Raw genomic sequence first — 23,964 nt, forward strand, 5'->3', positions numbered from 1 at the left:
TCTAAATCCACATGTTAGATGCAGCTAATGTGCTGTGTCAGTGCTGAGAGTAAATTCATGAAGAAGTAGATCTCTCCCACTCCCCAGATCCCTGTCTCCAACCTCACACAGGGATTTGTGTATGTCTTCTTCTGGTCCATGCCTGGGTGAGAGCAAATACTCTAAGACACTGCCTTTGAGCTTTATCCAATCCATCTGGACAGTTCCAACTCCAGAATTAATTGCTTCAACTAGTTGCAACCTTGGGCAACTACTCAATGCCTTACCCCCTGCCCCTCTCCTGAAGGCTTCTGGAGATAGGGTTGCTAAGAGGGGCCATCTGTGAGGCAGAGATGCTGCTTTCCCATGCTCCCACTTCAGGACACAGGCATGTGGCCTGAGGGCCCTTCATAGGACCAGAAGTACCCCTTCTGAAACTCAGAGTTGCTATTTCCAGGCCACAGTGCCCCAAATTTCCAGGGAGAGCTGAGTCCTGGTCCCTCTATGCTGTTTCCGACTGATGCATCTATATACTATAGTGGGGTCAGGCAAAACAGGAAAGGAGCTTGGCCTTGGGGAGAGGAAAATTGGGGGGGGGGGTGGGGGTGGGGACAAGGCTAGTTAAGGTAGATAAGCAGTCCAAGACCTCCCTCCCTGTGTGGGAAGTTATCCCATCATATGTCCAAGTCTGAACCCAATTATAATGGAGTAAGGTTATGGGTTGACTTCTCATCTCTGATTTGCCCCCACTATCTATAGCCCCAGGTTCTTGGGAAGGACTTTGATCTTGAATATGAGTCCTCAGTCAGGGGCATAGGAAATAATGTCCTGACTCTTTCCTGGCTACACCACACAGGACACACACACACACACACACACACACACACACACACACACACTTGTTTGGTGGGGGTTGCCCCTGGCTTAAATGGAGGATTCTCAGATCATCTTGTCCTGTGGATTGGTGTATGTGTTATGTATATGTTGGGGAACTTGGCTTTGGGGGAATAGTTTGGGCTCTCATTTTCTCTCCCAGGCCCCTCCTAGTCTCACTCAATTCCATTCTTCCCCCACCACCCCTGCCACCGGAGGACCCACTAAAGCTGATCACATGGGAAGAAGGCCACACCACTAATAGACTCCCTTAAGGGGCCTGACCTTGACTTAGGGTTTCACTGTTTACCCAGCAGCAGCCTTGCAAGAACCTCTCTTGGACCACTTTCCCTACTCATCTCAGAGTTGGGGCATGGAAGGAGGAGGGTTGGAATTGGCCTATTTGTCTTGAGGCTCTAGTGGGATCCACTCCAGAAACTATCTTAGCTTGTTTTAATCCCAAGTCCAATGCCTCCTCAATACTTTTCTACTTAGGGGGACAGTGGAGCATGGCTCCAGCTCCTAGAGTACAAGACTTATTGCCTTTCCAGGTTTCATTTACCCCACATGTGGTTCAGAAGCCCTTTCCCTACCCAGAAAAATGACACTTTTCCTGCCTTCTTTCTATTCTCCCCTTCTGTGGGTATAAACATTATGTTGTCATAGCTACTCATTGCTTGTGCTCATTCGGGACTCTGCTCTTGCTATTCACACTGCATGTGATGCTCTGGTCCAAGATCTTTGAACTGGTGACTTTAGCTCAAATATCATCTCAGAGATGTTCCCCTTGGAAGCAAACTATAGTTTCCATAGTTACTCTCTATCTTACCACTTTAGATTTGTTAGTTGTGTTTGTCTTTACAGCACTTATCACCTTTGGGAATTATCTTGTTCATTTATTTACTTGTTTATTGTTCGGCTCTCCTTCTGCTCCTAATGTAACCTCCATGATCACCAACACCTGTTTCCTGCTACATCCTCAGTTTTCAGTACTAGGAAGAACTCAATAAACACTTGCTGACTGAATAGATGTTTGGTTGTTGTTTTTTTAAATAGGAATAACTTTTCAAAAGTTTAGATACTTTTGAGAAGTCAAAGGTGTCTATTGTATTTAGCAATAAGGAATGATTGGTGCCCTGTTAGGGCACTTTTGGAGTAAATAGGAAGTCAGGAACAGGAATTTGACTATAGAGGGAAGCAGGTAGTCCAGTAGTTGGGGTGTTCCATGAACTCAGGAGATGGTTGAGCATGGTGAAGGCTACTGGAAAGGAAGCAGCAGAGTGGGTGTGCAAAGGAGGAGGAAGTATTGAGGAAGTCAAGAATGCAGGAGGTGGGAGGGGGAATCTGGGGCACAAGTGAGGGGATCAGGCATGGAGAAGAGGTCCCTTTTCAGTGGAAAAGGGGGAAGGAGGGAAGAAGGATGTTGATTCTGGTGGGTTTGCAGGATTAGTGGGAGGAGCTTGAGGCAGTTCCTTTCTGTGGCTTTGATTTTCTCTTGAAGTTGGAGGTGAAGTGACCTGTTCACAGTGGGGTTGTCAGTGGTGTCAAGGGTCAGAGATATAGGGACAGTGGAGAGGATTATAAAGAGATCATTTCATTTCAGGTCTTTGGAATCTTTAAAAAAAACCCTCTTTTTCCAGAGGACTTAAATTAATTAAGTAATTAATTAACAATTCAAGGCAACGTTTTGCCACTAAGTGGTTGCCTACAACTTTATATTTAGATGTAAGTCCTAGATCTAAACTTAAGTTCCATATGGTCTCAGATGGAAGATGAAAGAATTAGAGAAAGAAAGGCAGAGTCTAATCTTAAGGAATAAAGAATCACAAGGAAGCTTTCACGACGGGAAGCTGCCAAAATTCTCACAAATCACAGAGAGATGAGACTGTACTGTGAGAGACAGTAATTTGCTGAATGTCCATCTGGACTCTCCCAACACCAGAGAGATATGGAAACTCAGACCAGGAAGGGTCCTGGGAGGCCTTCTGGACTCCATAGCACATGTCTCGATCCTACTAATAACACCATCAACAGGCACTTATTATCTCTGCTTAAACAAAATGCAGTGTTATTTTTTTTAAATGCAGTGTTCTTAATGAGCAAAGGTGATTCTGTTAACAATAGAACATACATTTATAACTTGGAGAGATTTTCCATGCTCACTCTTCTTGTTTGTAACACACGTACACACTAGTAGGAATGTTGGCTAAATATAGTGATAAAAGTAACTTCTTTCCATTAAATATCAAGTATGCATCCATTCTACACTACATGTGTTTTGGGTTTGTAAATGGGAGAGGTTGGCCATGGCTGCCATGGCCACTGAAACTGTGACCTTGGTCTTTTTGCTACCATACTGCAACCTAGAAGTTTCCAAACAGAGATTGATGGAGCCCTGGGATACTTGGGGTACCATGTTGTGAGATGAGAGGGAGGTGGAGCCAACAGGACCCCAAGCTGCAGCTCCACATCAACTAAGGCAGCTTTTAGGGTCTACGCTGACTTCTAATTTTATGTAAATGAAGGCTTCAACTGAGGTTAAAGAGTCTGACAATCTCCACTGTCCTGACTGAGAGCAAATTCTGATACAATACTTACACTAGTGATTTTCTAAATGATTTATTGAATCAAAGAGTGTACTATTTGGCATTACATCATAGGCTTGCGTGTTTCAGTGACAACTTATTTCCCGTTAGGCAACAAGTTACCCACCACCAAGTTGAGTGTTTTGACTTTTGATGGCTAGGTTTATCCAAAGCATGGATGAGCAAAAGTACACAGATTAGCAAACAGTCCTGATAATTATACCTATACTTAATTTTTAAGCAAATTTATATAAAAGTATTATATTCAACATGGTACTAAAACTCCACTTCTGTCGCATAAGCTATATTAACTAAATAAACTACATTAATAATACATAAAATAGAATGGAGAAAATGGAGGCTATAGTGTAAGTGGTGGTCTTATAATAGCAAATCAAGTATCTATCAAATTTGAATCATTTGGTTCAAAAAGATCTGTGAACAATAAACTAAGTTCTAAAATAGTGTTAAATTTTAGTATCAAAGTAATATTTGCGTTGGATTTTGAAGTACACGCACTGTCCCAAGAGTCCATTCATAATGTAAGGCTAGAAGCCTGTGGGACTCAGTGGTGATATGTGGGAGGCTGGTGCACTCCTCTTTAGAATCCAAAGGCTATAAATATTTTGTAGAGAGAAAGGTAGATAATCTCAAGTAATTAGGCCTAGAAAGAAGATACTTTTAGATGAAAAGGATTTGGGTTTCTAAGATTTCCTTTAGTTAGGGGATGTAAGCTCACCAGCAAGAAAGGTTGGAAGTATCTAAGTTCATGTTTGAGAAGGTGGTGATGGCAGTTGGAAGTCTTTCATCTGTTGAGTTAATAGATATTCTTAATAAATATAGGAAGTTATTTGCATCGGCATTAGCCAAACCAGCCCTCACTGCAGAAAGTAAGAGATTTTGGTCCAGTCTTTTTTTAAAAATGTTTTATTTATTTATTCATGAGGGACACAGAGAGAGGGGCAGAGACACAGGCAGAGGGAGAAGCAGGCTCCCTGTGGGGAGCCTGATGAGGGACTTGATTCCAGGATCTCAGGACCACAACCTGAGCCAAAGGCAGACACTCAACCACTGAGCCACCCAGACATCCCAGGGCCAGTCTTTGTTAATGAAGCCACACTAGGGCCAGTATTAGAGGCAGATATATTATCAGATAATGCAAATGGTCCCTTGGCCCCTGTGATGGTCCATGCACAGCCCCCTGTTGATTAATGCTGAAATGGAGATATTCCTATTGTGCCCACCACCAAGGAGGGTTGGGTAATCTATCATTCAGTGGGTGCAGGATTCAGTAGACATTCTGGCAACTTTTCATCAATTATATTATGTTTGCACAAAGATCAGAGGGTAAAGTTTTTCCTGACAATTCATAGGTTGTCCTACCCAGGTGGCAGGCCATTCATAGCTAATTTACTTCTAGGAGTGCTTCTTCCATAGCAGGAAAAAGGTGAATGGCACAGTGGGAAGTAGCTTGCTCCAGTAGTCACAAGGAGTGTCCCATGGGAGACAGCCTGGCCTCCAGGATCTCTTATTGATAGGAGTTATTTAGTGATCTTCCTGGATTTGGTTTTATGTCAGATCTCTGAAGTACACCAATCTCTGAGTTTGCTATTTACAATTTCTGTCTCAGCAAGGCAGCATATCTTTTCCATCCAGGAATAAATCTTAATGCATCAAAAAGAAAAAGTCTAGTATCTTAGGCTTTCTTTACCCTCATGTGGCAGTCCAATAGATTTTTATGCAATCTATTTTCACTATGCTCACCCTCATTTCTCGAATTCTCTGTGAACATCCCATTCTGCAACTGACAACCTCTGTTATTTCTCTCTGGCTTATGAGCTTTCTGAGTCAGACCCTTTAACAGAATCTTAGTTTTCTGCTGATGGAGATCATTAAGGATCTCTACTGCCAGGTGCAAGATTTTGTCTTTAATTTTCAACTAGAGCTTTGGCTACAAGCAGAAAAAAGAATAATTTTCCAACTTTTGTCTTCCAGCTGATGCCTTGCTGACACCTCATTATTTGACTTGGAATGTAAATGGTATCGGGTTTTCTTCAACTCTTGTTAATGTGGATTTTGGTACCATCTGATTTCCCTGACTCTTTATCTTCTTACTGTGGTAATCTACCAACTAACTCTTATTTTTAAAATGATCCTGTTTATTACCTTCCCTGTGATTTTTCTCCTCTGATGCAAAGATGAAGAACAAGTGGTTTCAGCTGCAGAGCACATTTATTCAGAACTTCAACTCCATGATTTTGCTAAGCCACAGCTCTTTTCTGATACTTGAGATCTTCCCTGATTTACTTGCTGATCTCAGTAGGTAGGGCTAGGGGGGCAGGGACAACCAGGGGCAGGAGGAGAACATAGCTTTCTCTCCACTCTGCCCCCTCCAATGACTACACCTTCCTCTTCTCCAGCTCCTGTCTTTCTTCCATCTTGCATCTCTTTCCTCACTCATCTGCTTTCCAACAATTTAAAATCACAAAAGAACTTGATTTTTAGATTTCTAGCAGAGCTACCAACAACCTTCATAAATTTTTATTGCTCTGGGTTTCATACTGTCCTCCTCAGATCTTGTTCTCAGCTACTAACTGAGATTCTGCCCAAACCAGCAGGACTTTGAGTTACACAGATTCCCCATTGTCAGATGACCAAGAATGATCTAGATGGGGTGGTGACCCAAAGCCAGGTTCATTCTGACTCCAGGTCCCTCCAATTCCAGTTTGTCTTGCCTTCTCACATGGCTTGGTGCCAAGCTGCCACCATGTCTTGCAAATGTGCTCATCTGAGTTAGGATGGTTGCATCATGGCTGTCTACCTCTTTAACTTGCTTTCATCTATTGTTTTAATTTGCTGATACTTGCATTGTCTCATGTCTCCAAAAGTCCTCAGTCAAATACTGGAACTTAGGTTCTCATGTGATACCCACCCCTTTCTTCTGGTGTAATTTTCACTTCAGTGAACTCTTGGAGTCCTAATAAGAGAATCTCTGGAGTCCAAAGGAATGCTGGGAGCATTTGGCACCAAATGTAGATGTGGGTGGCAGAGCGGGGGCGGGGGGAGAGAGATTCTTTCCTTTTTGTGGCTTCTTTCCTTCTGCTGCTTCTTGTGTCCTGGGGGAGGTGATTTCTTTCCCTTACACTCTTTGTCTTCCCCCTGCGTAATCATACGCAGGTAGAGGTAGAGGGTAAACCTAGTGATGCTTCTTACCCATACAGATGGAGGTCTGGTTGGCATGCCATTCCAATTTCCTTTCTTTTCTGACTTGCAAAATTCAGGTTGCTGTGAAAATGAAAAAGTGTTAGTGTACATATACCACCCAACAAATCTTCATATAGCTGTTTCTTAAGCAGCTCTGTGTTCTGAACATTTTTAACCCTCTCTGGAATATAACTGATTTAGAACAATGTTATTTAGTGACTTTCTCATACAAGGATGCATTATGCCAACCAACCTGCTTATCCCAGGGCATTATTTATACAAGGGAAGAATAAGGCTTGTGTGCATATGCTTTCTTCCTAGATATAGAACTCATTTTGTCTTAAAATCTGAGTACCCATTTAAAATTTTTAGAGGGCTACCTGAACCTTGTTCTCCATCCATGTTTTTTAGGAGCCTTCCTTGGGACCCAAGAGCACTAAACACTTTTGTACTTGTATCTAAAAGATCAAAACAAAAGTGTCTGTGTGCAAGTCCAGGGATAAATGTGCTCATCTCGAGTATCCCTGGACAACAGGTCAATATTTGCTGACTGAATAAATAATGAAAATATCTTGAAGAAGAAAAATCATTTAGAGATTTATTGAGTGTTGTAAAGTCTCAGAAGTGAAATTTCCAACCATCAGGGATTTAGAGCCCAAGATTACACAACTATTTCAGAGGATAACAAAGTGCCCTAAATATATGCTACCATTTCCTCCATTCATACTGGACTGGAGACCAGAGCTCACAGGTGCATCACTGAGCATACTTTGTGTTGGTGAGTGCTTGCTCTATTAGCTAATGGTCTTGTGATGGAAGGGTGTGGGTATGTTTCTGGGCCACATCACTTTTCCTCTGCCCCAAACAATATTTCAATGGGTATTCATACTTAAATTTTATATACAATTAATATTTATAAAATAAGATTTCATTTGAATATGTTACCTCTTTGTATAATCTAATATATATCTTGATTTTTATAAAATTAATTATCCTGTTTCTAAATATATATTCAATTTCTTGATATTTCTTATCTTTTAACTACATTTTGGTTATTTCACAAAATTTCAATACATTCGTGTAGGAGCAAATATAGTAATTAAATTGTTGGTTTTTAAAATAGTGGCTCAAAGAAAGTTTCATGAAAATGGGCAAGAGCACTGGATTCTGGAAAGAGCATTTATGTGCATAATAAATATTGAGCTGGGACATGGCTTTGTTTCTCACTAGTTATATGACTTTGGACAAGTCATTTAAGCCAACTTTCCCTTCTCAGGCCTGTCAAGTCGACCAAAAGAAGATACATTTTTTGAGTCTAAAGGATTTAGCAAACTTATATGAAAATAAACCTTCAGAAGGAATATTATAAAAAGTGCTAGTTGACAGAGTTCAGCTTACCCATTTTTAGTCATGTAGAACTTCAGAAACCTAAGTATTATTTTTTTATTTTTTATTTTTAAAGATTTTATTTATTTATTCATAGAGACACAGAGAGAGAGGCAGAGACACAGGCAGAGGGAGAAGCAGGCATCATACACAGAGCCTGACGTGGGACTCGATCCAGGGTCTCCAAGATCATGCCCTGGGCTGCAGGCGGTGCTAAACCGCTGCGCCACGGGGGCTGCCCAGAACCTGAGTATTGTGATCAAATAGAGTCTAGGTGGTCTGTTTATTAATATAGGACAGTAATTGGAGCCACACTGGACTGAGAAAAGAATGTGTTGGTCTCTGGCCAGAGAAACTTGCATGTACTACCTGTACCCCTAACTGAACAAACTGGGATCCCTAAGGTGGGGCAGCGTTGAGGAACGTGAAATACTTGGTTAGCCAAAACACATTGCCTTGCCAAGTGTTGTTTGTAACCCTGAGATGGAGCTAAAGGGCTCCGGACAAAGGATGGGGCTTTCAGGACAGAGGAGACAGGAAAGAAACTCCAAAGAAGACATATGAAGAGACAGACTTTGGAAAGAGAGTAAAGTAGACTTGATGGCAAAATCCAAGTATTAGAATGGATTGTGAGATAGTCTCTGCTCCAGTGTCTCTTAAAGACTTCACTTTTTTTTTTTTGAGTAGGATTTTTTCTTATTGGGATGCATTTTTTCTTATTGTTGAGCATGAATTTAAGGAGCACTTGGAGCAGAGTTCACCCCAAATTGCTGGGTCACATTTGTTTTTCCCACAGCAGTGTATTATCTGCTCCAAGATACCTGTACCCACTCCATTCGTTTATTATGATGGTATGGGCTAACCCCCCTCATATACAGTGGTGGGGTCTTCAGCTTACTGGCAGGATTGTAGGACATCAACTTTAACATTAAACCCAAGAACTTTCCAGGAGAGGAAAAATGGAGAGAAATGGGAAGAGAAAAGAAGGACATAGTGAGTAGCCAGCATTTAAAATATTCCTACTTCAGACAGAGAATTATACCAGGCACATTAGGAAAGCCACTTCAAAAATTCAGCCCATATGGGTGCAGAGGTGGTGTGACTAGGAGAAGAAGAAGTGATTTGGGGGTTAGGAGATTCGAGTTCTGTCTCTATATCTGTCACTAACTAGCTATGTTGCTCCAAGTACCTCAATTTGTGGTCTTTGATTCACCCATCTATACAAAGAAAGGGTGTCTTTCAGAAAATTTCCAGGTCTGAAATTCTGTGATTTAAAAGATTTTATCTATTTATTCATGAGAGACACAGAGAGAGGCAGAGACATAGGCAGAGGGAGAAGGAGGCTCCATGCAGGGAGCCTGATGCGGGAATCAATCCCAGGACCCCAGAATCACTACCTAAGCTGAAGGCAGATGCTCAACCACTGAGACACCCAGATGCCCCTGAAACGGACTATGTTATCTTTAGTTTGAATAAAAAAAACACAACACAAGGATATCAGATTCAGAGTCTCTGTGCTTGTGAGGGAGTAGGCACACATTGAGATACTCCATTTCCTGGGTTAGAAAGTTGTTGGTAGGTGGGGCCTATCAAAGTTCATCCACTCATGGTCAGTGCTTTCATCTGGTGCCTTTTTTGGTTGCCTCTGTCTCCCATCTCTCACAATGGCTGGGCTATATTTTTCCCTGTCCATACAGCCTACCTGCCCTCTACCACTCCTATACCTCCAGTCAGTTAAACAATGAACTCTGACTAGAATCTTTTAAATCTCTCTCTTTCTCTCTCTTCCTCCAAAAGCTTCCTCTCATTACTCTCAGATGGAACAGACCAAAAGAAAGAAGATGCATGGAAAGAGAGCTCTTTCTGTCTTTCTTTGTTTATATACCTACTCTTATATACATATATATATGTGTGTGTATATATATATATATATTCTTTGAACAAATCATGTGACCAGAGGGCATGAAGCTCCAAGACTGCCCAGCTTCTGACACCTACCCAATACTTCAGTCAAGGACCAATATCTGTTTCTGAAGAAGGTGGGGGACGCCAATTGAGGTTGTGCAGATACAATGGGAGAATAACATAGAATTCTAGTGTGATAGGTTTTTTGTTTTTTTGTTTTTTTGTTTGTTTGTTTTCCAACAGCCTTGTGAAGATAACACCCTATTGTCTTCTGACCTCTGTCACTGCCAATGAGAAATATGTTGTCAGTCTACTTGTCCTTCCATTGTAAGTGAATTGTTATTTTCTCTTTAAGAGTTTTCTCTTTGTCTTCATTTTCTGAAGTTTCACTATGTCACTAAATATAGTCTTATTTTTATTTATTTTGCTTAGGATTCAAGTTTCTTCAATCTGAAGATATATATCTTTCTTCAGGGATCCACACAAAAAAGATATTGTTGTATAACCATCATAATGACAAAATTTAAAAATTATCAGTGTTGGCAAAGATTTGGGAAAAATTCTGATAAGCCACTGATGAAAATTTATAAAGTATTATAACACTTCTGGGGTGCAATCTGGGTATGCTAGCAAAAGAGGATATTGTATAACTTATGATCAAGCAATTATAACTTTAGGTACCAATCCTGGAGAAAACTTGCATTCATAGGAAAAGGAGGCACAGATACATCTATTCAGTGAAGCATTGTTGGCTATTGGAAAACAAAAGAGAGAAAGAGAAAGAAATTAATAAAAATGTCCACTAACAAAATGAGTAAATCAACAATGGTATATTCATAAAATAAAATCCTTAACAAAACAAAAACAAATGAATCACATATACCTACACCAGGTAGACAAATTTGTAAGACAAATGAGGAATATAAAAAGCAAATAGTAGATGGTAAATGCAATCTGATGCCTTATGCGTGTATTTTAACCACGCACAATACTGTAATTTGGCAATAAGCAGAAACCATGACATCTCAAATGCTCTCTATAATGGAATAGAATTAAAAAATGACAACAAAATGAAAGCCTATCCAAGAAATATCTATCCCCCTGGAAATCAGTAGGAAGATTTGAAATAATTCCTGCTTTGAAGAAGTAACAGAAATGAAAAGCTATATAGAAATGGTCAACAATATTAGCCAGACACAAATGTGTATGGATGAATAAGTGGGAGACTAATAATTAGCCTGGGGGTCTCTCCAAGGTTACATGTCTTAGAAAACAGAACCCTTGCTCATTTTGGACCTGGGTTGTGCTATGGCTTCAGCAGGTTTCTGACATGTGGACAAAGGACTAGAGTTAGAATATACCAACCCTCCTAACCTTCCTGTAGTAATAGGTAGGAAAGCACAGTAGAAGATAATGGAATGTTGTAGAATGTGGAGGGATGTAAAATGGGCAGTATTAGTAGAGGGAAGCTCAGAGTACAGGAAAGCAAGGGCATCCGAAGCAGTCTTGTGCTGGGGGTTGGGTGGCCAAGCACAGGCAGATGCCTGAAGCTGTAACAAGGCCCTGGCTCTGTGTCTTTGAGTGAGCACCACCAGACCCAGCCAAGTTTAAAAGGTAAGTGGGAATATGGGGCAATGCCAGAGAAAGTCTGCTCAAGGTGGGGCTGGGGAGAGAGGGAAGACAGAGAGTAGGGAAGAAGAATGCTAGACTCAGGTGCGATTCAGCTCAGAAGGCCATACCTCCGCAAAGCGGAATCAGGCCAAATACTGTCCCAAGGTAGCTGGAAGGTGGGGCCAGAGCATCTGGCTTCTTTACTTGGGGAGGCCGCTTCTCTGGGCAAGTGGCAATAAAAAGGCAGGGGAATTGAACTACACAGAGCCTTCATGTAGAAATGTTTCTCCTGCCTAAACTCAGGTGCTAAATGAACAACAAAATGAGAACCTCTATTATGAACACTTTTTAATGATGAAATATGTGAGGCTGTTACATTTCTGGGAATGACACTGGGGCTCCATAACAGACCACTAGAAAGAACAAATTAGTGAGCTAGTCCCACTCAGACCCAATAAGGAAACTCAATATTCCTTCCACCCGTTTTGGATTTTGGCAAAACCAGACTTCATACTCAGAGCTCTATCCTCCAGATAGATACACTCAGAAGATAGCTATTATGAAATGCAAAATTGAGAAGGAAAGAGCATGGTAGTACTAATGCATGTAAAAAATTGGATATTAGCATGGAAATGTTAATAAGTAGAAATTACTGAATTCTCTGTGTATGTCTGTTGTGGAAATAAAAGCCCTGGGGATGGATCAAAAATATCTGGAAATTACTTGAAACTGGTGGATAACTAAATGGATATTTTAACTAAAATGTGCTATAATCCAATTGTATTTTTTTTTTTTTGTCTTCTAAGGTTTGGTTCTGGCAAGCACTATGCAGTGAATATTGCAAAAATTACATAAAGCTCCAAAAGCTATTCTATGTAAACTTCTTAAGTGGGGATTCTTGACCATAATATTTGGCATAATAACTCTGATAATTCTGTATGTTAATGGGTTTTATGTTCTGATATTTTGACTGGTTTGGGAAAAACGGAGTTGACCCAAAGCAGAACTCAGAGTTGTCCTGGTAAATGCTTAACAATCGACTTTTTGGGTGGAAAGCCCTGATCCATAGTGTTTGTCAATTTCCATGACTTAAACACTTTCACTATGGCTGATTGCAGGCTGTGAGAGTGACGTCACTGAGAGCAGAATCAGGGATGATGTATGCAGCCGACCCTTGTAAGTTGGTGTACCCACTTGTACCCATGGGCATTTGTGAAATTGCAGTTTTTTTTACTAAAAATTCTGCCCCATAGATATACAAAGGCACTAGTGGAAGAACAAATACAAAGGGAAAATAAAATAAATTCAAATTGGGAGCTCAAAGGGAGATAATTGACAGTGGATTTTTTTTTCAATTTTAAGAAGTGGTATTTGTGTATTATTTGCATTGTACTATTATCTTTTTTTATGCAAACAAGGTATCAATGTATCACACTGAGTGCTCTGAACTCTGAATTTCTTTGGTGTTCCCCTAGACAAAGGCTAGGACTGTTTCCCTTCCAGATATTGGTGTGAAGGCAATGCTGATCAAAAAATTGATGGAACCTGTACACTATGGAGCCAGTTTCAGGATGGCTGAGCTTATGGTCAAGACAGAAGAAAAGATATGGAGCTTTCTGAATTTGGGGGAGGCAACACTGATATTTAGACCCATGGTTTGTTATGATAATACAGCCTTTTTTTTAAAAAAAAATTAACATTAATGAAAACAAGGAAAATTAGTTGTTGAATAATTGAAATGGATTAATAAACTCTTCTATCAGAGTAAGGCAAGAGGAACTTATTCAAATGGAGGTGAATTGGAAATATCAATAAGAATTCTGAACATTTTTTAAAGGAGAGTTTATCTGTTCATCCCTACAGTGATTCATGCTGTTGGACATTTTTGCTATCATCCTTCAAAATTCCAGTCAGTATGTGAAACAAGCTTATTTGTAGAACTAGTGCCTGTGATTTCTAAAACCATTCTCTAGTGAAAGACAATGCCCTTGGAGAAGAGTTGATTTCATATTTCTGGGCATTGGGGGAAAAAAAGCAACATTAGTTTGTGGTCCTAGGTGTTGAAAGAGGTGTCAGTGAGCTGTAAGTCCATAACGATATAAAAAAGATATAACAAATTTACCTGAAAAACATATCTGATTTCTGAAATTTTTTACTTAAAAAACTATATATTGATTAATACAAATCATGTGAGGCCTACACTTAAGTTTTATAACCAACAGTTTGAAAATGCCAGATCCTGTTTTTCCCTATAAAGAGAAGGACCTGTAGCAGGACACAGTCAGAAATGGTATCACACATTATCAATATTCCAAAAATCTCTGTGAAGTGTGATTTATTTGATTAGCCAAGGATGCCAGTGGATTGAAAGAACCAGGATGTCTGGTTATTCCAGGGATGACCTTTAAGAGTTGTTGCTCTTATCTTTCTAGCAGTAAATCACAATCTTAAGTATTACTGGCAGTGGTTGCACTGTGGACAGAGGCATCCCCTGAAAGCTGTGCTGAGTTTTATCAACTGGCCAGCACATGTGCCCTATTGCAAATTATGTCATGTTGGCTATGGCCATTTATTTAATAATGATTTACTTTGCACAGGCAGGGGCTTTGCATCCTATCTCTTTATTGTTTTTATTACTATGTGGCTGTGTGCCTCAGATGGCCAATCAGAACCAGCTTCTCTACCTTCAGTAGACCTGACTAGGACTCACCCCAAGGGGAGAAAATCCTACAGGTGTCAGAAAATGTTAAATGGACACTGATGAAAAAAATTTTGAGTGGGCAATCTCAAACAAGAAAAGCATGGTGGTGAAAAAGTATCAAAGGTATTTAAAAAGTAAAAAGAAAATGATAAAAAATAAAGGGAAAATATGCCACAGAATGTGAATTTTAACTGAACTTTAATTTCTAAGATTTTAAAATTAAAAAAGTAAGGGCACCTGGCTGGTCTAGTTGGAGGACCATGAAACTCTTGATATCAGGGTTGTGAGTTAGAACTCCACATTGGGTGCAGAGATTACTTAAATAAATAAAGCTTTAAAAAATAAATAAAATGAAAGAAGCAAAAGAAATAAGTGAAGGAACAGAAAATAGAATGATAAGGAGTAAGTTTGGTCATAAATATATAGGAAAAAATGTTTGTGCTAAAACCCACCAAAAGCCAAAAGTAAGTGGGAAATGGGTCAATATAATGCCAGTTGATGTCTGTAAGAATGAAAGGTATGATAAAACAAGTGAAGAAAAGGTCATTTAGCAACAAGTTATTGCCTATGACAGCATCCTGTTCCTTGCAAAATTTGTATCTTAGACTTACACTATGGTTTATGCAAAATTGGAATAAAACCAACTAACAATAGACATCAACAACGGATAGCACAATGCCCAACATATGCAAGTAGGAGGTCAAACCGCTTTCCTCAAAGGAGGTGGTGGTGGAGGTGTGCTTTGAGCAAGAAGTCGGCAGCTCCGTGGGACAGTCTGATGGAGGTGTGGTAGAGGTACTTGGTGGAAACTCAGTGAGATTTAGGGAGGAGTAAGGAAAAGAGGGTTTTGGCCTTGTATAACACATGAATTCAAAGGTAAGGGGCTTCAAGCCTGTCAGCAGTGCCGATGGTCAGCATCAATTACTTGGGATTGCCAGGTTTGCCCTGCTTGGTCTTCTCTGCTCTGGGGGTCACTGTGAGGGTTATAAATCAATTGGAATTCAGAGTAAAGAAAAGAGCCTACTGCTCTAACCAAACTGTCCTTGTTCCCGAGGGACCCCTTTGTATCCCGAGAGGATATAAAAGGAGGCTGTCAGTATATAAACATCCTTCCCTTACTGGCTCTAAAGATCCAGTCATAGAGTTTGTGGCAATACAGGGGATACTGCTTTGGACTCCACTGAACATCTGCTGCCTGGATGTATGATAAAAAAGAAAAAAAAAAAGATAAATCCAGAAGGTTCTATCTCCAGGCCTTTGGTAAGCAGGAAAAACAGGACCTTTGCAGATGGTGAACACCAGCTTGAAGAGAAGACTGATGTTTCAAGAAGGCTTTTGTGGTAATTGCTGAGGAAGGCTGCGTGGTCAGCCCTACTGTGAACACTCAGAAAAACTTAGGGGTATTTCCTTCACAAGGTGGGGATTGGAGTCGTTTTGGAGCAGAAATATAAATGTTATCTCCTTTCTCCAGTCATAGGCTGGTGACTCCATAGTTCAAATAAGGTTCCATTTACAAATTTACTCATTCCTACTGTAATACCCTACTTTTCTTGCTTTGCTTCCTTATTCATACTGAATGGATTTTTATCATATAGTTTTTGTAGGAGCAAAGGGGAAGATAATCCACTTCCATGGAATTAGTTTCCTTGCAAAGTCTGCAATAGATGTTCATTGTACCCTAGAACTCAGCCATTGAGAAGGTTCCAGAGGCGGATCCAGCACAAGAGTGGAGGGGTTGAATGCTTCATACTAAAGAGAATGCAAATATAGACACCTGTAACTTCTGTCTGTGAGCTGGGAGCCATAACACAGGGGTAGGATAGAATATGATGGAGTCTCCATGGGGAGACTCTTGGAGCAGGGAAGAAGCAGAAAGGTGTCCCAGACCATGGCTCAGAGCTGCCCTAGGAACAGGGGATGCTGCTGAGGAAATGGAAGTTTCTGAAGCTGGTCTACTGGGTGGAGCTTACACTTGTTCACAGATTCTTAAGTATAAACCAACTCAGCATACACTGGACATTGTTAAATGTTTATTCACAACTAGTAATGCTCTAAGTGTGTTTTTTAGAATAAACTGATTTTTTCCCATGCCTGGCCAGCCACTTACCCATCAGCACAGACCATATAGACACGTTTCCACCCTTCCACTGACATGTGTTAAAGATTTATTGAGCTATGACCTATTAGGTATTTCATAAGATAATGTTATCTGATTTAGTCATAATGCAGTTCTTTAAACACTATCATATTTTAGGTGAGAAAAAATTAGTTTCAAAGACTTACCCCAAAGTGACACAGCTGATATTTAGAAGATCTGAAACTCTGACACTCATACAAGCTCCACTTTTCAGCCCTCTTTTCCTGGTAAATCTCAATGAACGGACACTGCCTGGTGTCCCCCTCTGAGTCTGCCAGGCCTTGGGGGTCCTTCCCTCAGGGATAGGTGATACCTGCTGCTATTGCCCCCTGCCCCATGTAAGTGACCTGTTTGCTCCTATATGCTACTCCACACCTTACATCCAGATGGGGCAAGACCAAAGGTCAAAGGCAACAGCCTCAGATGGAATTTGTATTGAGCAAAACTCTGGTTCTTACCCTTTCTGGCCTTGCTCCTGGTTTATGCCAGAGCCTAATTCCCCAAGGTGTGCTCTATCATCTTTCTCATTTGTCTTAATAAACAGTGGTCATCATTTATTGATTGTTTACCATATGCTAGACACTAAACTTTAGGTGTATTTAATTTTCATGCAACCCTTTGAGACATATAGCTTTATTATCCAAGTTTTATAGAAGAAGAAAGAGACCAGCCCAGAGACATTAATAAGTTGCACAAGACTCCATAATTAGTAAGGAATGAAGCTGGGATTTGAACCCAGCGGCCTAGATCCTAGATTTCTTGGCTTCTATATTGACCTGCCATCCTGCTAGGTTCTTGATTTTGCCAACTTGCTTGACTCCAGACACTGACCATAGTTTTTCTTCCTGGTTGCAGCTCGATGACTCACAGGTAATGTAGGCTCCTTAGTCTCTGGTTATGGTCCTGTGTTATTTGAACAAATAAAGTCCTTCAACTGAACACCTCCTGCCCCAGAAGCTTCTTGAGGCATAAGGTAACACTGCCCAAGTATTCTGGGTTTAACCTTTTGGAAAGTCAGTTATTCCCCTGTGCCAACTTAGATCTACTCCAGTGTTGAAAACCAAGACTAACCCATGCCTTGAACTATTTGCTGGATAAACATCTGCCTAGACTATTTCCTACTTATTAAAAGATCTGCTGAAATTCAAATAGAAAATGTGGGTTTATTGTGTTTTGTGTCAGTCACATGTATTATTTGTGCTATACTAGGCTAAAGTGACAAACACATCATGACTAGTGGCTCAAAGACAATCAAAATTTGTGCCATGGCTCAGATGACAATTTTGGGCAGGTATGTGAATCAGCTGGACTCCTCTCTTCCACACAGTTATTTAAGGCCCTAGCATAACAGAGGCTCTGCCATCCTCAGTACAGGGCTTCTGATGTCATTATAGTCATGTCCTTCACAGTCAAGAAGAAGGAGGAAGGAGTATGGAAGATTTTCACAAGGAAGATTTTCATAGACCAAGTAGCACATATCTTGTGTATTCACATCCTACTGGGTGAAATTAAAACAAAGGCCTCCAGCTGCAGGGAGGCTAGGGAGTGCAAGCTAAATGCATGCCCAAGAAGAAAACCTGATTTTGGTAAACAGTAAACTATTCTTACCACTTTCCACTCCTAATAAGTAATAGTCTATACATTCATAGTTTAACTTTCTACTTCAGTTTGCTTTTCTGAATTTTCCTGGACTCAACTTTTATATATTTATAGTTTTCTACTATATTGAGTGTGTCTGTTCTTTAAGTCTGTGGAAGGTGGCAGAAAAGAAATTAAGTAAGTGATTAATAGGTCAAAGAATGTACAGCGAAGTATAAAATCATGCCTGTCATATATGGAAGGGAAAATGGGAAGATAACAGGTTGTTTGGGTTTTGAAGAAAAGGCTACATTTGGGTAACATTTGCCAAGATTTTATAGGAGTGAAGTTGTACCATGAACGTTGTTCACTTCTTTATTGGTATTTCTATCATTGTAATCTGGATAACCTGATACCCTTCATGTGAGCAGGCCCATTATAGGTGTAGATGACTGAGAAAGCAGACATTCATGCTTACCTGGAATTCTACTTACGGATATTTTCATGCAGATAGAGCAAATTAAAACCATTATATTTATAAACATTTCATATAATAAAAGGCAGGGTCTTTCTCATTTACCTTGAAATGTTATTTATCACTACTTAAAGTATGTCATTCTAACTTCAGACTTGAATAAAGATTTCTTGACTTGAATTTTCTTACTAAAACTTGCCAAATTAATTATTGGAAATTCATATATTGGGCTAATATATCATATTGAAAAATAATTAAAGCTTTGTTTGATGTTATTGAATAATCTCCAAGAAATCTGAATGAAGAAAGTAAGGTACAGGAAAGTTTAAAGAGAAAGTCCTGGTTTATATTCATAGCAAAGCCTGCTCATTTTCAGATGAAGGGAAATGAGAAGACTGGTAGATGTGGGTCATTTTAGTTCTCTTCTCAAAGAGAAAGCCAACTCTTTGTTGTGTATGTTTTGTCTTGAGAGGACCCCATAATTAGGTTTCTAACTCAAGAACCAGTAAAAGAAAAAAATAAAAAAGAAATCTCTTTAAAGAAAAATATACTTGGAATTCCAATATAAACTTATTTGTTTGAGACAGTAATCCTCTCTTGTACATTATAAGGAAGCAATAGATGAGGAGGGAATGTATTAAATATCACTTAAGCAAAAAAAAAAAAAAAAAGAGAGACATAAGATCTAAGTTTCAAGAGATCAGGGCTGCAAAGGCACCTGAAGTAAGCTCAGAGGCTGCTTAATGGAAGCGAGTAGAAAGGTGGCCATATGGTAGTAGATTTCAAAAATGTACTTCCTGTAGGTAAGGATACACACAGAAGTACTACAAAAGCATTTCTTGCACATATCAGGAGCTGACGGATTTGGGAAATAGAAGTGGGGACTGAATAGAAATTATGTCAGCGTAGGAGAAGAGAGGCAATAAAAATGTATGGTAGAACCTTATGCATTAAGCACAGGGTTACATTTTTTGTTATTAGAAAATACGTGATCTTTGATTCTGGACAACAACAAAGAAGATGTATGAGGAAAGCAAGCAAAGGCAAATCTCAGAAAACATCAAAAAAGCCCAAACCCCCACCACCCAAAAAAACCCTAAAACTTAAACAACAAAAATACCTACTTGCTGAAAACAAACAGGAAAATCCAACTAATCAATGCTAAGAATAATAAAAAATAGTTGACCAAGAATCATGGAAAGACAAAATAATTTAAAAATGAGCAAAACTGATCAAATGAAGAATAACAAAGAAACTTGCAAGACAATAGATGAACATTTTAACAAAATATTTTGTCTTGAGTTAAAGAAAAAAGAACTCTTAAAAAAATCAATTGCCCCCATGAAGGAGGATTACCAAGCAGAAACACAAAAACCCAAGGGAAGAGATACGATGTGAGCTGTCAAACGAAAAAGGAAGAAAATTAAAAAGCAGTAACTCAGTATAAAGTAACCTTGTAATACCCTGTTGGATTGCAAGCTCCTTGAGAACTTTCCCAGGTGTAATCCGAAATCAGCCCCCAAACATGGAGGGCAGGGAGAGATGAAGAAAGAGGCTGGCCAGCCATTCCAGGTTGGTGGGTAGCAGGTTTAATAAGGAAGGGAACTTACATATGAGGATTTTCTTGGTAGGCAGCAAGACAAATGGATCTTGGTACCTGTTTGCCAAAACTTAAAAGTTTATAGAGGCCTTAGAGGAGTTCAGTCACACATACCCTGCAGGTGTTCTCACCACATCACCATCTCAAGGCTATGTCCTTGGAGCAGCCTCCGGTGGGAAAGGGAAGTAGAACTCACATTCAAATTCAGGGGAGAGGTAAAGAGTTCTGAGTGCCCGGGCTCAGCTCACAGGTCAGCCAGCAGTTATATCCTCTTGAAGACTTTCCCCAACACACTCTCATTTTTCTTTTAATTAGTAAATTCCATCAGTGAATATTTGTAAGAATTCCAGCCAGGTCAAAACTGCCTTAGGTATCCCCAAGGAGGGAGGGACAAGTTCAGATCACTATAACCCCATCTTTCCCACAAACCTTCTGAAGAAGAAATACACAAAAAAATTAACAAATGCATACTGCGAAACTCAAGAAAGCAGAGAACACATAAGGTTTAACAATATGACAGACCAAAGGCCAAATATACTTGTTATATTACTAAATGTAAATAGGTTCAAATCACCTATTAAAAAATATTTTCAGATGAGACTACAAAGCAAACTATATAAGAAAAACATCTAAGATAGAGTGATTCAGAAACACTAAAAATAAAAGAAAGGGCAAAGGTATATCTGAAACATGCCTCCTACTTCAACTAAGAAAAAACAAGGAAGGTCACAATCTCAGTATCAAACAAGAATGTTAGTTAAAGCCAAAGACTATTAAGTGAGACTACTGCTTTTTATATAATAGCAGTGTGCACTTGATAAAAAAGTAACAAATATCTATTCACAAAAAACCCACATCGTTAATATTTATTAAACTGAAATTACAGGATAAGAAAGCAAATAAAGATTAAAGTATAGTAGTAGATGACTTTAACTTACTTCTTTCAGTCCATAACAGAGCAAGTAGGCAAAAGAAAGAAGCAAGGATATAGAAATCTTTTTTTAAAAAAAAGATTTTATTTATTTATTTGAGAGAGAGAGTATGCAAGTAAGAGAGCACAAGCCAAGGTTCAGCAGCAGAGGGAGAGGGAGAAGCAGACTCCCCGCTGAGCAGGGGGCCTAATGTCAGGCTTCATCTCAGGATCCTGAGATGGTGACCTGAGCCAAAGGCAGCTGTTTAACTGGCTGAGCCACCCAGGTGCCCCAAGATATAGAAATCTTAATAACACAATTAGTGAGGTAGATGTAATTGATATGTATGGATCTATTATTCCTGAAAATATACATGACTATGGAAGATCAAGAAAATTGACGATTTTCCAAAGATATACAAATGGTCAACAGGTACATGAAAAGACGCTCACCATCACTAATCACCAGGGAAATGTAAATGAAAACCCCAATGAGATACCACATCCCACCTAGCAGATGTCTAGTCTCAAAAAGACAAGGGATAACAAATGTTGGTGAGGATGCAGAGAAAAGGGAAAACCTGTGCACAGTTGCTGGCAATAGTGTAGCCACTGTGGAAAACAGTATTGAGGTTCTGCAGAACGTTGAAAATAGAACTACCATATGATCTACCAGTCCGACTTCTGAATATATATTCAAAAGAAACAAAATCACTATCTCAAAGAGATCTGCACTGCTATGTTTATTGTACCATTATTCACAGTAGCCAGTGTATGGAAACAACATAAGTCCCTGTCCAGGGATGAATGTTTATAAGTGTCACACACACATACACATATAGACACAGGATTATTGTTCAGCTGTAGAAAGAAGGAAATCCTGCCAATTGTGACAATATGGATGAACCTGGAGGGCATTATGCTAAAAGAAACAAGCCAGACAAAGAAAGACAAAAATATTTTGTGGCATCACCTACATGTGGAAAAAAAAAAAGTCAAACTCATAGACACAGAGAGTGGGATGGTGTTTGCCAGGGGCTGGTGGGGTGGGGTGGGGGGGAAATTGGGAAGATAGGGAAATGCTAGCCAGTACAAACTTCCAGTCATAAGATGAATAAATTCTGGGAACCTAGTGCACAGCATAGTGACTATAATAAATAATACTGTTTGTATACTTGATATTTACTAAGATAGTAGATCTTAAACATTCTCACAAAGAAAGAAGAGGTAATTAACTATGGAAGGTGATAGATGTTAATTAGCTTGATTGTGGGAATCATTTCACAATGTGTATGTGTATCAAACATCACATTGTATGTGATATATTGTATGTGATATCATCTTTAAACATATTGCATTTTATTTGTCAGGTATACCTCATTAAAGCTGGAAAAATCCCTAAGTTCCACAATGCAAAAGAAAAAAAAAAAGAAAAATAAGAAAAGAAAAAAGTTAATAATGATAAAACCCAGAAAGACTTTTTCATTTTCTCATTTAAAAATGCCACCATAGCTTACTGAAAAACAAACAAATAAACCTATAAATAAATAAAAGAGGGAGCGCCTGGCTGGCTCAGTCGGTAGAGCATAGAACTCTTGGTCTCAGGGTTGCGAGTTTGAGCCCCAACCTTGGGGGTAGAACCTACTAAAAAATAAAGAAAAAGTAAAAAATTAAAGAAATAAAAATAAAAATACCGTCACCATCATGCTTTTCTCAATTTTGGGGTCAAAGAGGAAATATAGGGGCACCTGGGTGGCTTAGTCGATTAAGTGTCCAATTCTTGATTTCCACTCAAGTCATGATCTTGTTTCAGGATTTCTTTTCCTTTATTGCCCATAGTTCTTGGTCATGCTACTTCAAAGAATGAAGGAGTAGACCAGACGAAAAGTGGTAGGCAGCAAAGCAAAGTTTATTGGGTGATAGTACAAAGCTCCTGAAGAGGGAGGGGAACCTAGCGGGTTTCTGTTGGAATTTCTAAGTCTAGGGAGTTTTAAGAACTCCTTTGTGGAACTATCTTAAGCAACTAGGGTGTGCTAAGGCATGCCAGTCAGGGCTTTGATCATGTATCTGTCTACCTATTACGTTAATGTTCATGTGCTGATGTTCTTCTTGGGCTGACATCTGGGGACTTAACTGCCTCAGCTTGTGATAGTGACATGAAACTATTTTAAGCAACCAAGGTGTGCTATTCAGGGCTTCGATCACTATTTGCTGATGGTCCTGTCCAAGCTGCAAAACAGGATGTTAGTGCTGTTTTGTCTTAGATGCCCTGATTCCATGTTTTCCTGTTGGGGATCCTGGACCTGACTATCTAACTGTCCAACTAACTCCTAACAATCTTGGAGTCATGACATTGAGCCCCACGTTGGACTCCGTGCTAAGAGTGGATCCTGCTTGGGATTCTCTCGACCTCTTCCTCTGCCTTCCCCCGACCCCAATTTGCCTCTTCTTCCCCCCAGAAAAGAGAAACTATAAGCCACAACATCAATATTTTGAGAAACAATACAAATCGTAAGGATATAGCTAAAGCTATACAAGTTAATAGCATTAAATTTCTTATTTCAAGAAAAAAGAATAAAAGTAAATGAAACAAGCACTCTACTCAAAAATTTAAAAGTAAAAGCAAATAATCCAAAGAAATGCAGAAGAAAGGAATAATGACTATAACAGCAGAAATTGATGAAGTAGATGGGGCATCTGGGTGACTCAGTGGTTGAGTGTCTTGCCTTTGACTCAGGTGGTGATCCCAGGGTCCTGGGATTGAGTACTGCATCTGGCTCCCTGAGGGAAGCTTGCTTCTCCTTCTGCCTGTGTCTCTGCCTCTCTCTCTCTCTCTCTCTCTCTCTCTCTCTCTCTCTGTGTCTCTTGTGAATAAGTAAATACAAAATCTTAAAAAAAAAAAGAGATTGATGAAGTAGAAAAGAGAAAACCTACTGTTTTCCCGAGTGGTCCACAGAAAGCTTAAATAATGATTGGGCCCCAGGCCAAAAATGTATTGCAAGTTTTTATCAAACTGAAGA

The 23,964-nt window shown here is 39.6% G+C and overlaps 1 protein-coding gene across 2 annotated transcripts in view; it reads left to right on the forward strand.

Moving 5' to 3' along the window:
- Window positions 1–18,510, forward strand: part of MOBP (myelin associated oligodendrocyte basic protein) — a 58,004-nt gene extending 39,494 nt beyond the window's left edge. The window contains exons 6-7 of one of the 2 annotated variants that reach the window (XR_008663974.1): window positions 10,176–10,259; window positions 10,340–18,510. The gene's annotated coding sequence lies outside the window, so the exon portion shown is untranslated. The remainder of the gene's footprint in view (window positions 1–10,175; window positions 10,260–10,339) is intronic. The other variant, XR_008663973.1, reaches the window with a different exon arrangement.
- The last annotated feature ends 5,454 nt before the right edge of the window (window positions 18,511–23,964 follow it).

This window comes from Nyctereutes procyonoides, unplaced genomic scaffold (genome assembly GCF_905146905.1).
Source record: "Nyctereutes procyonoides isolate TBG_1078 unplaced genomic scaffold, NYPRO_anot_genome, whole genome shotgun sequence".
Lineage (NCBI taxonomy): Eukaryota > Metazoa > Chordata > Mammalia > Carnivora > Canidae > Nyctereutes > Nyctereutes procyonoides.